Raw genomic sequence first — 18,361 nt, 5'->3', positions numbered from 1 at the left:
GTGACAAAAGTGACAACAGTGACAACGATGACAACTGTGACAACACCGACAACTGTGACAACGGTGACAACGGTGACAACGGTGACATCAGTGACAACCGTGACAACTGTGACATTAGTGATCCCAGTGACAATGGTGACAGCAGTGACAGCGGTGACAACGGTGACAACGGTGACAACGGTGAAAACAGTGACAACAGTAACAAATGTAACAACTGTGAGAACGGTGACAAAGGTGAGAACCGTGACAACTGTGACAACCGTGACAAAAGTGACAACGGCAACAACAGTGACAACAGTGACAACAGTGACAGAAGTGACAACAGTGACAATGGTGACAATGGTGACAATAGTGACAACAGTGACAGTCGTGACAATAGTAACAACAGCGAGAACGGTGAAAACGGGGACAACAATGACAATGGTCACATCTGTGACAACAGTGACAACAGTAACAACAGTGACAACGGTGAGAACCGTGACAACTGTGACAACCGTGACAAAAGTGACAACGGTGAGAACAGTGACAACAGTGACAACAGTGACAGAGGTAACAACGGTGACAACGGTGAGAACGGTGACAATGGTGACAACAGTGACAGTCGTGACAATAGTGAAAACAGTGAGAACGGCGAAAACAGCAACAACAGAAACAATGGTCACATCGGTGAAAACGGTGACAACAGTGACAGTCGTGACAACAGTGACAACAGCGAGAACGGTAATAATTGTGACAACAGTGACAATGGTGACAACAGTGAGAAAAGTGACAATGGTGACAACAGTGATAGAGGTAAAAACACCGACAACAGTGACAACGGTGACAACATTGACAACAGTGACAACTGTGACAGAGGTTACAACAGTGACAACGATGACAACAGTTACAATCGTGACAACAGGGACAACAGTGACAACTGTGACAACCGTGGAAACAGTGACAATCATGACAACAGTGACAACAGCGAGAATGGTGATAATGATGACAACAGTGACAATGGTGACAACAGTGAGAACAGTGACAACGGTGACAACGGTGACAACGGTGACAAGAGTGACAAGGGTGAGAACGGTGACAACTCTGACAACTCCGACAACTGTGACAATGTTGACAATAGTGACAAGTAACAACTGTGACAACTGTGACAACCGTGACAAGAGTGACAGCTATGACTTCGGTGAAAACGGTGACAACAGTGATAATCGTGACAACAGTAAAAACAGCGAGAATGGTAATAATGGTGACAACTGTGCCAAAAGTGACAAAGGTGACAAGAGTGACAACAGTGATAGAGGCGACAACGGTGACAACGGTGACAACAGTGACAATCGTGACAACAGTGACAACAGTGAGAATGGCGAAAACAATGACAACAGTGACAGCGGTGACAACGGTGACAACGGTGACAACGGTAACAACAGTGCAACCGTGACAAAGGTGACAACGGTAACAATGGTGAAAACAGTCACAACAGTGAAAACAGTGACAACAGTGACAGCGGTGACAACGGTGACAACGGTTACAGCAGTGACAACCGTGACAATGGTGACAACGGTGACAACACCGACAACTGTGACAACGGTGACAACGGTAAAAACAACAGTGACAACCGTGACAACAGTGACAATGTTGACAACGGTGACAGCAGTGACAGCAGTGACAACAGTGACAACAGTGACAACAGTGACAACAGTAACAACGGTGATAACGGTGACAACAGTGACAACAATGACAACAGAGACAAAGGTGACAACAGTGACAACAGTGACAACGGTGACAACGGTGACAAGAGTGACAAGAGTGACAACGGTGAAAACTGTGACAAAGCCGACAACTGTGACAACAGTAACAGCGGTGACAACAGTGACAACCTTGACAACCGCGACAACCGTGACAACAGTGACAAGAGTGACAGGGATGAGATCGGTGACAACGGTGACAACAGTGACAATCGTGACAACAGTGACAACAGTAAAAACTGCGAAAACAATGACAACAGTGACAGCGGTGACAACGGTGAAAACAGTGACAACAATGACAATCGTGACAACCGTAACAACAGTGACAACGGTGAGAACAGTGACAACCGTGACAACGGTGACAATTGTGACAATGGTGAAAAAAGTGACAACAGTGATAGCGGTGACAACGGTGAAAACGGAGACAACAGTGACAACAGTGACAACAGTGACAACGGTGACAATGGTGACAACAGTGACAACAGTGACAACGGTCACAGCAGTGACAATGGTGACAAGGATGACAACAGTGACAACCGTGACAACCGTGACAATGGTAAGAACGGTGACAATGGTGACAACAGTCACAACAGTGACAACCGTGACAACCGTCACAACGGTGACAACGGTGACAACCTTAAAAACACCAACAACTGTGACAAAAGTGACAATGGTGACAACACTGACAACTGTGACAATCGTGACACTAGTGACAACCGTGACAACCGTGACAACAGTGAGAAGAGTAAAAGTGATGACATCGGTGACAACAGTGACAATGGTGACAACAGTCACAACGGTGACAACAGTGAAACGGTGACAGGAGTGACAAGAGTGACAATGGTGACAACCGTGACAACACCGACAACAGTGACAACTGTGACAAAAGTGACAAGTGTGACAACAGTGACAACAGTAACAGAGGTGACAACGGTAACAATACTGACAATCGTGACAAAAGTGACAACGGTTACAACAGTGACAACAGTGACAACTGTGACAACCGTGACAAAAGTGACAATGGTGACAACGGTGACAACAGTGACAATCGTGACAACCCTGACAACAGTGACAATGGTGACAACAGTGACAATCTTGACAACTGTGACAACGGTGACAAAGGTGACAACAGTGACAACCGAGGCAACTGTGACAACCGTGACAACGGTGACAACGATGACAACCTTGAAAACACCAACAACTGTGAGAACGGTGATAATGGTGACAACAGTGACAACTCTGACAACAGTGACAACAGTGACAAGAGTGACAGTGATGAGATTGGTGACAACGGTGACAACAGTGACAATCGTAACAACAGTGACAACAGCGAGAACGGCAAGAACGGTGAGAAAAACGGCAATGGTCACATCGGTGACAACGGTGACAACGGTGAAAACAATAACAACAGTGACAACGGTGACAACCGTGACAACAGTGACAACGCTGAAAACAATGACAACAGTGACAGCGGTGACGACGGTGACAACAGTGACAATGGTGACAGCGGTGACAATTGTGACAACAGTGACAACAGTGACAAGAGTGACAACAGTGACAACGGTGACAACTGTAAGAACACCGACAACAGTGACAACAGTAACAACGGTAACAACTGTGACAATGGTTACAACGGTGAAAACAGTGACAACTGTGACAACCATGACAAAAGTGACAATGGTGACAACAGTGACAACAGTGACAATCGTGACAACCCTGACAACGGTGACAACGGTGACAACGGTGACAACGGTGACAACAGTGACAACGGTGACAACGGTGACAACAGTGACAACCGTGACAACCGTGACAACGGTGAAAGCAATAACAACAGTGACAACGGTGACAACGGTGAATACAGTGACAATGGTGACAACCGTGACAAAAGTGACAACGGTGAAAACAATGAGAACAGTAACAGCGGTGACAACGGTGACAACAGTGACAATGGTGAAAACAATGACAACAGTGACAGCGGTGACAACGGTGACAACATTCACAATGGTGACAGCGGTGACAATTGTGACAACAGTGACAACAGTGACAAGAGTAACAACAGTGACAAGAGTGACAACAGTGACAACGGTGACAACTGTGAGAACACCGACAACAGTGACAACAGTAACAACGGTAACAACTGTGACAATGGTTACAAAGGTGAAAACAGTGACAACTGTGACAACCGTGACAAAAGTGACAATGGTGACAACAGTGACAACAGTGACAATCGTGACAACCCTGACAACAGTGACAACGGTGACAACGGTGACAACTGTGACAACGGTGACAACAGTAACAACCGTGACAACCGTGACAACGGTGAAAACAATAACAACAGTGACAACGGTGACAATGGTGAATACAGTGACAATGGTGACAACCGTGACAACAGTGACAACGGTGAAAACAATGACAACAGCAACAGCGGTGACAACGGTGACAACAGTGACAATGGTGACAACCGTGACAACATTGACAACGGTGACCACAGTGACAATGGTGACAACAGTGACAACGGTGAGAACGGTGACAACGGTGACAACGGTGACAACAGTGACAAAAGTGACAACTGTGACAACCGTGACAACGGTGACAACAGTGACAACCTTGAAAACACCAACAACTGTTACAACTGTGAAAATGGTGAAAACAGTGACAAGTGTGACAACCTTGACAACAGTGACAAGAGTGACAATAGTGACAACAGCGAGAACGGTGATAATGGTGACAACAGTGACAATGGTGACAACAGTGACAACAGTGACTACGGTGACAACAGTTACAGCGGTCACAGAAGTGACAAGAGTGACAATGGTGAAAACCGTGACAACACTGACAACAGTGACAACGGTGCCAACAGTGACAACAGTGAAAACTGTAACAACCGTGACAAAAGTGACAACGGTGACAACAGTGACAACGGTGACAACAGTGACAATCGTGACAATCGTGACAACAGTGACAACGATGACTACAATGACAACAGTGACAGCGGTGACAACGGTGACAACAGTGACAATCGCGACAACAGTAAGAACGGTCACAACAGTGACAACGGTGACAACTGTGACAACAGTGACAACGGTGAGAATGGTGACAACAGTCACAACAGTGACAATCGTGACAACCGTGACAAAGGTGACAATGGTAACAACAGTGTCAAGAGTGACAACAGTGACAACGGTGACAAGCGTGACAAGACCTACAACTGTGACAACGGTGACAACGGTGACAACAGTGACAACCGTGACAACCGTGTCAACAGTGAGAACAGTGACAGGGGTGACAACAGTGACTACGGTGACAACAGTGACAATCGTAACAACAATGACAACAGTAACAGCGGTGACAACGGTGACAACAGTGACAACAGTGACAATGGTGACAACCGTGACAACATTGACAACAGTGACCACAGTGACAATGGTGACAACAGTGACAACGGTGACAACGGTGACAACGGTGACAACAGTGACAAAAGTGACAACTGTGACAACCGTGACAACGGTGACAACAGTGACAACCTTGAAAACACCAACAACTGTTACAACGGTGAAAATGGTGAAAACAGTGACAAGTGTGACAACCTTGACAACAGTGACAACCGTGACAACAGTGACAAGAGTGACAATAGTGACAACAGCGAGAATGGTGATAATGGTGACAACAGTGACAATGGTGACAACAGTGACAACAGTGACTACGGTGACAACAGTTACAGCGGTTACAGAAGTGACAAGATTGACAATGGTGCGAACCGTGACAACACCGACAACAGTGACAACGGTGCCAACAGTGACAACAGTGAAAACTGTAACAACCGTGACAAAAGTGACAACAGTGACAACAGTGACAACAGTGACAATCGTGACAATCGTGACAACAGTGACAACGATGACAACAGTGACAGCGGTGACAACGGTGACAACGGTGACAACGGCAACAACGGTGACAACAGTGACAATCGTGACAACAGTGAGAACGGTCAAAAACAGTGACAAGGGTGACAACTGTGACAACAGTGACAACGGTGAGAATGGTGACAACAGTCACAACAGTGACAATCGTGACAACCGTGACAAAGGTGACAATGGTAACAACAGTGACAAGAGTGACAACAGTGACAACGGTGACAAGCGTGACAATACCTACAACTGTGTCAACGGTGACAACGGTGACAACAGTGACAACCGTGACAACCGTGACAACAGTGAGAACAGTGACAATGGTGACAACTGTGACAACAGTGACAATGGTGAGAATGGTGACAACAGTCACAACAGTGACAATCGTGACAACCATGACAAAGGTGACAATGGTAACAAAAGTGACAAGAGTGACAACAGTGACAACGGTGACAAGCGTGACAATACCTAAAACTGTGACAACGGTGACAACGGTGACAACAGTGAGAACAGTGACAGGGGTGACAACGGTGACAACGGTGGCAACAGTGACAATCGTAACAACAGTGACAACAGGTAGAACGGCGGCAATGGTGACAACAGTGACAACGGTGACAACAGTGACAAAAGTGACAACGGTGACAATGGTGACAACAGTGACAACAGTGACAGCGGTGACAACGGTCAGAACGGTAACAACGGTGATAACGATGACAACGGTGACAAGAGGGACAAGAGTGACAACGGTGACAAGCGTGTCAATACCGACAACTGTGACAACGGTGACAACTGTGATAACAGTGACAACCGTGACAACCGTGACAACAGTGACAACGGTGACAGGGGTGACAACGGTGACAACGGTGACAACAGTGACAGCGGTGACAACGGTTACAACAGTGACAACAGTGACAGCGGTGACAACGGTCAGAACGGTAACAACGGTGATAACGATGACAACGGTGACAAGAGGGACAAGAGTGACAACGGTGACAAGCGTGTCAATACCGACAACTGTGACAACGGTGACAACTGTGATAACAGTGACAACCGTGACAACCGTGACAACAGTGACAACGGTGACAGGGGTGACAACGGTGACAACGGTGACAACAGTGACAACAGTGACAACGCTGAAAACAATGACAACAGTGACAGCGGTGACGACGGTGACAACAGTGACAATGGTGACAGCGGTGACAATTGTGACAACAGTGACAACAGTGACAAGAGTGACAACAGTGACAACGGTGACAACTGTAAGAACACCGACAACAGTGACAACAGTAACAACGGTAACAACTGTGACAATGGTTACAACGGTGAAAACAGTGACAACTGTGACAACCATGACAAAAGTGACAATGGTGACAACAGTGACAACAGTGACAATCGTGACAACCGTGACAACGGTGACAACGGTGACAACGGTGACAACGGTGACAACAGTGACAACGGTGACAACGGTGACAACAGTGACAACCGTGACAACCGTGACAACGGTGAAAGCAATAACAACAGTGACAACGGTGACAACGGTGAATACAGTGACAATGGTGACAACCGTGACAAAAGTGACAACGGTGAAAACAATGAGAACAGTAACAGCGGTGACAACGGTGACAACAGTGACAATGGTGAAAACAATGACAACAGTGACAGCGGCGACAACGGTGACAACATTCACAATGGTGACAGCGGTGACAATTGTGACAACAGTGACAACAGTGACAAGAGTAACAACAGTGACAAGAGTGACAACAGTGACAACGGTGACAACTGTGAGAACACCGACAACAGTGACAACAGTAACAACGGTAACAACTGTGACAATGGTTACAAAGGTGAAAACAGTGACAACTGTGACAACCGTGACAAAAGTGACAATGGTGACAACAGTGACAACAGTGACAATCGTGACAACCCTGACAACAGTGACAACGGTGACAACGGTGACAACTGTGACAACGGTGACAACAGTAACAACCGTGACAACCGTGACAACGGTGAAAACAATAACAACAGTGACAATGGTGACAATGGTGAATACAGTGACAATGGTGACAACCGTGACAACAGTGACAACGGTGAAAACAATGACAACAGTAACAGCGGTGACAACGGTGACAACAGTGACAATGGTGACAACCGTGACAACATTGACAACGGTGACCACAGTGACAATGGTGACAACAGTGACAACGGTGACAACGGTGACAACGGTGACAACAGTGACAAAAGTGACAACTGTGACAACCGTGACAACGGTGACAACAGTGACAACCTTGAAAACACCAACAACTGTTACAACTGTGAAAATGGTGAAAACAGTGACAAGTGTGACAACCTTGACAACAGTGACAAGAGTGACAATAGTGACAACAGCGAGAACGGTGATAATGGTGACAACAGTGACAATGGTGACAACAGTGACAACAGTGACTACGGTGACAACAGTTACAGCGGTCACAGAAGTGACAAGAGTGACAATGGTGAAAACCGTGACAACACTGACAACAGTGACAACGGTGCCAACAGTGACAACAGTGAAAACTGTAACAACCGTGACAAAAGTGACAACGGTGACAACAGTGACAACGGTGACAACAGTGACAATCGTGACAATCGTGACAACAGTGACAACGATGACTACAATGACAACAGTGACAGCGGTGACAACGGTGACAACAGTGACAATCGCGACAACAGTAAGAACGGTCACAACAGTGACAACGGTGACAACTGTGACAACAGTGACAACGGTGAGAATGGTGACAACAGTCACAACAGTGACAATCGTGACAACCGTGACAAAGGTGACAATGGTAACAACAGTGACAAGACTGACAACAGTGACAACGGTGACAAGCGTGACAAGACCTACAACTGTGACAACGGTGACAACGGTGACAACAGTGACAACCGTGACAACCGTGTCAACAGTGAGAACAGTGACAGGGGTGACAACAGTGACTACGGTGACAACAGTGACAATCGTAACAACAATGACAACAGTAACAGCGGTGACAACGGTGACAACAGTGACAACAGTGACAATGGTGACAACCGTGACAACATTGACAACAGTGACCACAGTGACAATGGTGACAACAGTGACAACGGTGACAACGGTGACAACGGTGACAACAGTGACAAAAGTGACAACTGTGACAACCGTGACAACGGTGACAACAGTGACAACCTTGAAAACACCAACAACTGTTACAACGGTGAAAATGGTGAAAACAGTGACAAGTGTGACAACCTTGACAACAGTGACAACCGTGACAACAGTGACAAGAGTGACAATAGTGACAACAGCGAGAATGGTGATAATGGTGACAACAGTGACAATGGTGACAACAGTGACAACAGTGACTACGGTGACAACAGTTACAGCGGTTACAGAAGTGACAAGATTGACAATGGTGAGAACCGTGACAACACCGACAACAGTGACAACGGTGCCAACAGTGACAACAGTGAAAACTTTAACAACCGTGACAAAAGTGACAACAGTGACAACAGTGACAACAGTGACAATCGTGACAATCGTGACAACAGTGACAACGATGACAACAGTGAAAGCGGTGACAACGGTGACAACGGTGACAACGGCAACAACGGTGACAACAGTGACAATCGTGACAACAGTGAGAACGGTCAAAAACAGTGACAAGGGTGACAACTGTGACAACAGTGACAACGGTGAGAATGGTGACAACAGTCACAACAGTGACAATCGTGACAACCGTGACAAAGGTGACAATGGTAACAACAGTGACAAGAGTGACAACAGTGACAACGGTGACAAGCGTGACAATACCTACAACTGTGACAACGGTGACAACGGTGACAACAGTGACAACCGTGACAACAGTGAGAACAGTGACAAGGGTGACAACTGTGACAACAGTGACAATGGTGAGAATGGTGACAACAGTCACAACAGTGACAATCGTGACAACCATGACAAAGGTGACAATGGTAACAAAAGTGACAAGAGTGACAACAGTGACAACGGTGACAAGCGTGACAATACCTACAACTGTGACAACGGTGACAACGGTGACAACAGTGAGAACAGTGACAGGGGTGACAACGGTGACAACGGTGGCAACAGTGACAATCGTAAAACCAGTGACAACAGGTAGAACGGCGGCAACGGTGACAACAGTGACAACGGTGACAACAGTGACAAAAGTGACAACGGTGACAATGGTGACAACAGTGACAACAGTGACAGCGGTGACAACGGTCAGAACGGTAACAACGGTGATAACGATGACAACGGTGACAAGAGGGACAAGAGTGACAACGGTGACAAGCGTGTCAATACCGACAACTGTGACAACGGTGACAACTGTGATAACAGTGACAACCGTGACAACCGTGACAACAGTGACAACGGTGACAGGGGTGACAACGGTGACAACGGTGACAACAGTGACAGCGGTGACAACGGTTACAACAGTGACAACAGTGACAGCGGTGACAACGGTCAGAACGGTAACAACGGTGATAACGATGACAACGGTGACAAGAGGGACAAGAGTGACAACGGTGACAAGCGTGTCAATACCGACAACTGTGACAACGGTGACAACTGTGATAACAGTGACAACCGTGACAACCGTGACAACAGTGACAACGGTGACAGGGGTGACAACGGTGACAACGGTGACAACAGTGACAGCGGTGACAACGGTTACAACGGTCACAACAGTGACAACAGTGACAGCGTTGACAATTGTGACAACAGTGACAAGAGTAACAACGGTGACAATGGAGACAACGGTGACAACGGTGACAATGGTGGCAACGGTGACAACAGTGACAACCGTGACAACCGTGACAACAGTGACAATGGTGACAACGGTGACAACGGTGACAACAGTGACAAGGGTGACACCGGTGAGAATGGTGATAATAGTCACAACAGTGACAATCGTGACAACAGTGACAAAGGTGACAATGGTGACAACAGTGACAACATTGACAGCGGTGACAATGGTGAAAACGATGACAACGGTGAGAACGGTGGCAACAGTGACAATGGTGACAACAGTGACAACAGTTACAGCGGTGACGACAGTGACAATCGTAATAACAGTGTCAGGTAGAATGGCAACAATGGTGACAACAGTGACAGCGGTGACAACAGTGAAAACGGTGACAAGAGTGACAAGAGTGGAAACGGTGACAACCGTGACAACACCGACAACTGTGACAACAGTGACAACTGTTACAACAGTGTCAACCGTGACAACAGTGACAATGGTGACAACAGTGACAACAGTGACAGCGGTGACAAGAGTGACAACGGTGACAACAGTGACAGCAGTGACAACGGTGACAACAGTGACAATCGTGACAACAGTGAAAACAGCTAGAATGGCGACAACGGTGACAACAGTGACAATGGTGACATCGGTGACAACAGTGACAACCGTGACAATCGTGACAACAGTGACAACGATGACTACAATGACAACAGTGACAGCGGTGAGAACGGTTACAATGGTCACAACAGTGACAACAGTGACAGCGGTGACAATTGTGACAACAGTGACAAGAGTGACAAGAGTAACAACAGTGACAACGGTGACAACGGTGACAACGGTGACAACGGTGACAAAGGTGACAACTGTGACAAGACCGACAACTGTGACAGGGGTGGCAACGGTGACAACAGTGACAACCGTGACAACCGTGACAATAGTGACAATGGTGACAACGGTGACAACGGTGACAACAGTGACAAGGGTGACACCGGTGAGAATGGTGATAACAGTCACAACAGTGACAATCGTGACAACAGTGACAAAGGTGACAATGGTGACAACAGTGACAACATTGACAGCGGTGACAATGGTGAAAACGATGACAACGGTGAGAACGGTGGCAACAGTGACAATGGTGACAACAGTGGCAACAGTTACAGCGGTGAAGACAGTGACAATTGTAATAACAGTGTCAGGTAGAACGGCAACAATGGTGACAACAGTGACAGTGGTGACAACAGTGAAAACGGTGACAAGAGTGACAAGAGTGGAAACGGTGACAACCGTGACAACACCGACAACTGTGACAACAGTGACAACTGTTACAACTGTGTCAACCGTGACAACAGTGACAATGGTGACAACAGTGACAACAGTGACAGCGGTGACAAGAGTGACAACGGTGACAACAGTGACAGCAGTGACAACGGTGACAACAGTGACAATCGTGACAACAGTGACAACAGCTAGAATGGCGACAACGGTGACAACAGTAACAATGGTGACATCGGTGACAACAGTGACAACCGTGACAATCGTGACAACAGTGACAACGATGATGAAAATGACAACAGTGACAGCGGTGAGAACGGTTACAATGGTCACAACAGTGACAACAGTGACAGCGGTGACAATTGTGACAACAGTGACAAGAGTGACAAGAGTAACAACAGTGACAACGGTGACAACGGTGACAACGGTGACAACGGTGACAACGGTGACAAAGGTGACAACAGTGACAACTGTGACAACACCGACAACTGTGACAGGGGTGGCAACGGTGACAACAGTGACAACCGTGACAACAGTGACAACAGTGATAATGGTGGGAACGGTGACAACAGTGACAGCAGTGACAACGGTGACAACGGTGACAACAGTGACAAGGGTGACAACGGTGAGAATGGTGATAACAGTCACAACAGTGACAATCGTGACAACTGTGACAAAGGTGACAATGGTGACAAGAGTGACAACATTGACAGCGGTGACAATGGTGACAACGATATCAACGGTGAGAACGGTGGCAACAGTGACAATGGTGACAACATTGACAACAGTTACAGCAGTGACGACAGTGACAATCGTAACAACAGTGACAACAGGTAGAACGGCAACAATGGTGACAACAGTGACAGCGGTGACAACAGTGACAACGGTGACAACCGTGACAACACCGACAACTGTGACAACAGTGACAACTGTTACAACAGTGTCAACCATGACAACAGTGACAATGGTGACAACAGTGACAACAGTGACAGCGGTGACAAGAGTGACAACGGTGACAACAGTGACAGCAGTGACAACGGTGAGAACGGTGACAACGGTGACAACAGTGACAATTGTAGCAACAGTGACAACAGCTAGAATGGCGACAACGGTGACAACAGTGACAATGGTGACAACGGTGACAACAGTGACAATCGTGACAACAGTGACAATGATGACTACAATGACAACAGTGACAACAGTGACAGTGGTGACAATTGTGACAACAGTGACAACAGTGACAAGAGTAACAACAGTGACAATGGTGACAACGGTGAAAACGGTGACAACGGTGACAATGGTGACAACAGTGACAACAGTGACAACTGTGACAACACCGACAACTGTGACAGGGGTGGCAATGGTGACAACAGTGACAACCGTAACAACAGTGACAATGGTGACAATGGTGACAACAGTGACAGCAGTGACAACGGTGACAACGGTGACAACAGTGACAACAGTGACAACGGTGAGAATGGTGATAACAGTCACAACAGTGACAATCGTGACAACTGTGACAAAGGTGACAATGGTGACGACAGTGACAACATTGACAGCGGTGAGAATGGTGACAACGATGACAATGGTGAGAACGGTGGCAACAGTGACAATGGTGACAACAGTGACAACAGTTACAGCGGTGACAACAGTGACAATCGTAACAACAGTGACAAGAGGTAGAACGGCGACAATGGTGACAACAGTGACAGCGGTGACAACTGTGACAACGGTGACAAGAGTGACAAGAGTGACAACGGTGACAACCGTGACAACACCGACAACTGTGACAACAGTGACAACCATGACAACAGTGACAACAGTGACAACAGTGACAGCGGTGACAAGAGTGACAACGGTGACAACAGTGACAGCAGTGACAACGGTGACAACGGTGAGAACGGTGACAACAGTGACAATCGTAACAACAGTGACAACAGCTAGAACAGCAACAACGGTGACAACAGTGACAACGGTGACAACAGTGACAACAGTGACAAGCGTGACAATCGTGACAACAGTGACAATGATGACTACAATGACAACAGTGACAGCGGTGACAATGGTGACAACGGTGACAACGGTGACAACAGTGACAATCGTGACAACCGTGACATTGGTCACAAGTGTGACAATAGTCACAACGGTGACAATAGTGACAACGGTGACAACAGTGACAACAGTCACAACAGTGACAACGGTGAAAACGGTGACAATGGTGACAACAGTGACAACGGTGACAACCATGACAAATGTGACAACAGTTACAGCAGTGACAACGGTGACAACGGTGACAACGGTGACAACGGTGACAACAGTGACAATTGTGACAACGGTGACAACGGTCACAACTGTGACAATAGTCACAACGGTGACAATAATGACAACGGTGACAACAGTCACAACAGTCACAACAGTGACAACGGTGACAACGGTGACAACGGTGACAACAGTGACAATGGTGACAACAGTTACAGCAGTGACAACGGTGACAACCGTGACAACGGTGACAACCGTGACAACGGTGACAACCGTGACAACGGTGACAATGGTGACAACAGATAGAGACAACAATAGAGACAACAGTGACAGCATTGACAACAGTGACTATAGTGACTACAACGACAACAGGGACTTTAGTGACAAGATGACGTTGTGGTGGCCAATTGTTGCTGTTTCAATAAATCCTTCCTTGTGTGAAGCCAAACTGTGTTAGAACGGATAATAATCAATAGGGACAAAGGAGAAAAAGAAAGTGTTTAATTTACCGAAAATGTAATGGCTTTCTTTCCTTAGGGACCAAGGAAACTGTCCGTAATAATAATGAGGTACCCGTGTTAAGCGAATGTTCGTGAAGTGGGTTTTTTTAAAATAAGATTTCTTTAATTTGCGTGATATTCTAATAATTCGTTTTAGACGCTGGCCACGTAAGACATGTAAGACACAGTCCGTACAGCTGTAACACTCTAACACGATTTACTTGGCTAGTCACAGAAGAAAGAATGGTCATGTAGACCTTGTATTGCAATGAATTTTTGCCTGCTAAAAATGTGATAATATTATTATATTATGCAACGTTAACATCGATTCGGTATTCAACTAATTAAAGATCTCTTAAGTTTATTATAAAAGGGTAATTACCTGCATTATTTGAGGAACAGAAGACACATTTACTTTGTAAAAGTTCAAGTCACTCAGGAATCCACCAGAGGGCTATATTTTTTAAACGTCATCCACTTTTTGACGCTTTTAATCGTGGATTTAAGTTTAGTGAGGCAGGGCCAGTTGACTTGCTGTTGAGCATAACTTACAGCCATGTGAGGAGAGGCGAAAGGCTCTTTTTCCACAATTGAACCTGCAAAACCAGCGACACCTTGATCAATGTTAGGCCTGATCTCGGCTCAACCTATATTGTGTCTTTCTCTGGGCCTCCTTCATAAGAGAGTAAATTCTTTCAAGCATTTCCTTCATTTGTTTTTCTGTAGCACTAATAGCTTGGAGAAAAAAATGGGTGGAACAAATTGTGTTTTTTATTTTGATGTTGTGTTTTTTTTGTTGTTGCTGTTGCTGTAGTTATTTGTTGTTACATGTAGTTAGTGCTTTTTAGTTATCTTGTCACTTTTTAGTTATCTTGTTGCTTTTATAGTTATCTTGTCGCTTAACAGTAACAGTAGTGTTATTATTAGTGACAGGGGACAGTAACCTCGACATTGCGACATCAAAAACTACAAAGACAACGACAATGATAATCATCATCACAAGGTGCAAAGAAAGTCAGTTTTACAGCTTGCCATTCGGGCACGCTGTAGCAAGCATGTACTAGCCTGAAAAAATTTGATGAGCAGGATTGATTACAGTTCTTCTGTTATTCAAATTCCTAAAAAAGTACCACTTGCCCGTCAGGCAAGCTAAAAACAGAATTCACTAGCCCAATAGCAAAGTCCACTAGCCCCGAGCTGTCGGACACTACTTTCTTTGCACGCTGTCATAATCATCATAATATTAATAATAATGATAATGATGATGATAATGTTGAAGGCTCCAGAATATCTCCAAACCTGATAATACAGCTGTATGTATATCTTTTACACTTACCTGACCATATAACAATTTTTGACTTTCATCCATTTTTCTAGCCACAATTGGTCGTGCTTTCTCTGCTTTAACTTGTTTGCTAGCAATCATAGACATCAACGACGCCATCTGTAAATGATCAGTTATAAACACTACTTGACTTGTAAATCATCAACAAAGAAACCAGAATCCAGGACCTGAATCCAGAATCCGCGGCGTGGAATCCAGAATCCAAGACAGTCTTGGATTCGCTTACAGGGGGTGAAGTTAAACCTCCACAGAATCGATTAGGTTATCATGAATATCTTAGAATACATTTAAGAGCTTGCTAAATTGTTTGTTTATTTTTTGTGTTTTGTTTTCAGCAACACCCATTCTATTCAACTGAATTAAATTCGACCTCTGAAACCAAGTCGTGCTAGTGTCGTGCTGCAGTCGCGCTACAGTCGGGCCAGCTTAGCACAGCAGTAGCATGACGTTTGAAACAGGCCTGAGTAACCAACACAACTAGTATTTTTTATTTGCTGTTGTTGTTGTTTTTTTGCATAAATAGCAAATAACATTCTCATAATGGGAGAATACCATCTCCGACATTGAATAATTTTATTATTGACAGATTATTTGATATTTACTCTTATGCCAAAATCTTTAACCAAAACCAGCAAATCAAGAAATCAAAAAAAATTGGTAGGAAAGCATACAGGAATTTTCCGTATGCCATCCAGTTACAGTTTACAGTTACATTTTCCTCCTTTCATTAAATAGGACATTCAGTCTTCTTTGAAAGAACCCCCAGATATCCGGATATCTGTGTGTAAGAGAATGTTGGTTTATTTAGAAGGTAATAATTTTATGTCTGAGTGAAAAAATACCTTTATTTTAAAAATTCACCCCACTTAAGAGAATTCAACGTAGTCTTGGATTCTGGATCCCACGCGATGGATTCCAGATTCAGGTTGTGGATTCCAGTCTTTGTCCGTGGAATTATTTTTAGGATCTGAATTGCAGTCATAAGTTGGTTGGATTCTGTGAGCTGGATTCCAGATTCCAAAGCCCAGAATTCCGGATACCACAAGCAAAATCTTTCTGGATTCCAGAATCCGGAGTCCTTTACATGGTTTAAACTACATCACCAAGTGTTAATTAAACCGGCAATGAACATGACTGACCTGCTGAAAATTATTGATGTTTGTTGCATCTGTTATGACATCATTTAACGCTTTTTCATAAGCTTCTGCTGTAGCTTCCATCACCTTCATGCCTTTTAAGAGTGATTCCCACTTCAGGAGGGCAACAAAGAACGTGCTCTTCCCAAAGATATCAAAACCCAGCTTGCCAAAGAAAGCAACTCTCCTATCAGCGTCTGAAAGAAGTGAATCCAATAACACTTTTCAACGTGACTTTATTTCTCCCTAAGAGAAATACATCAACTTCTGCTACAAAATCTAAGTTTTTTACCCTCAAATAAATGTCTTAAGTTCCACAGTCTTTCGGTGACAATTCAGTTAGTATTACATGTCAACGAGACTTTTTAGTTGACCCATATTGTCTTAGTCCACGTTGGTTCTGCCATTTACAATGCTGGAAATAAACTGAAACACTTCCTTCCAGTCTTATAGGGGGTGAAGTTAAACCTCCACAGAATCGAATAGGTTCCTGGACGTTTTGACGGCATTGTTCCCAGTCTTTTGCGTATTCTAAACAACATGGCGTCCGCAGTGGAAAATACCCCATGAACACCCCTGGAAATGCCATTTCTGAGACACTAATTTTCAAAATGTCCCTAGATGCCTCGGCCCTGAAAAAACTTGTGCCTTTGGTGCGAGTTCCAAAGCCGCCTACTATTCATTATCAGCCTACAACTTAATAAAGGGGCTGTGTCACGGCAGTCCAGTTCATTTTGTTTAATTTTGCCAATTACTCGCCCTCAATCGCTATGAAGCTTAAAGTAAGCAAAGAAATTACATGTAAATGACAAAATCAGAGATACGAGACAAACAAATATGTCTCCTGAGCATTATTTTTGAAGTTGCAAGTAGCAGGGATCAACTTTGAAAAACTGTTAGGCTGAACAGTTTTCAAAAACCCTAATTTTAATCCGTTTCAATCTTCTTCAGTTTTGCCCATCCGTGGCATCTGTTGTTTCTGTTATGTTATTTTAACCTTCCTTTAAAGTTTTAAGCAGTTATTTTTATGTTTTTCTTAATTTAACAGGGATTTTGTAATTTCCTAATGTGGCTGAATTTCGTGACACAGCCCCTTTAAAAACGTTCTGACAGCCCTACCCCTGCTAATTCTTCATAGCCAACCAGCGCTGACCAAATTTGAAAGATGCGAGCAAAATACCACCGATGCAATGGTACATGTATTAAAGAAGAAGGAGGATTCAGTTGGAGATGAGACTGTATGGGTGATAGGTCATCAATCAACCTCGTTTCCAGACGCTGCTGACTAGTGGTGCTCGTGGCTTTAGACTAATTTCCCAAAGTTTTTATTACAGAATGACCTCCAGGCATGCATGGTGTTGTTTTCTCGCGTGTCAAGACTAGGTCAGGAGCTACTGCTACTGTGACTTCATAGTGATATG

This window comes from Porites lutea, chromosome 13 (genome assembly GCF_958299795.1).
Source record: "Porites lutea chromosome 13, jaPorLute2.1, whole genome shotgun sequence".
In the NCBI taxonomy this organism is placed as follows: Eukaryota; Metazoa; Cnidaria; class Anthozoa; order Scleractinia; family Poritidae; genus Porites; species Porites lutea.
Note: the sequence above shows the minus strand (reverse complement) of the source record.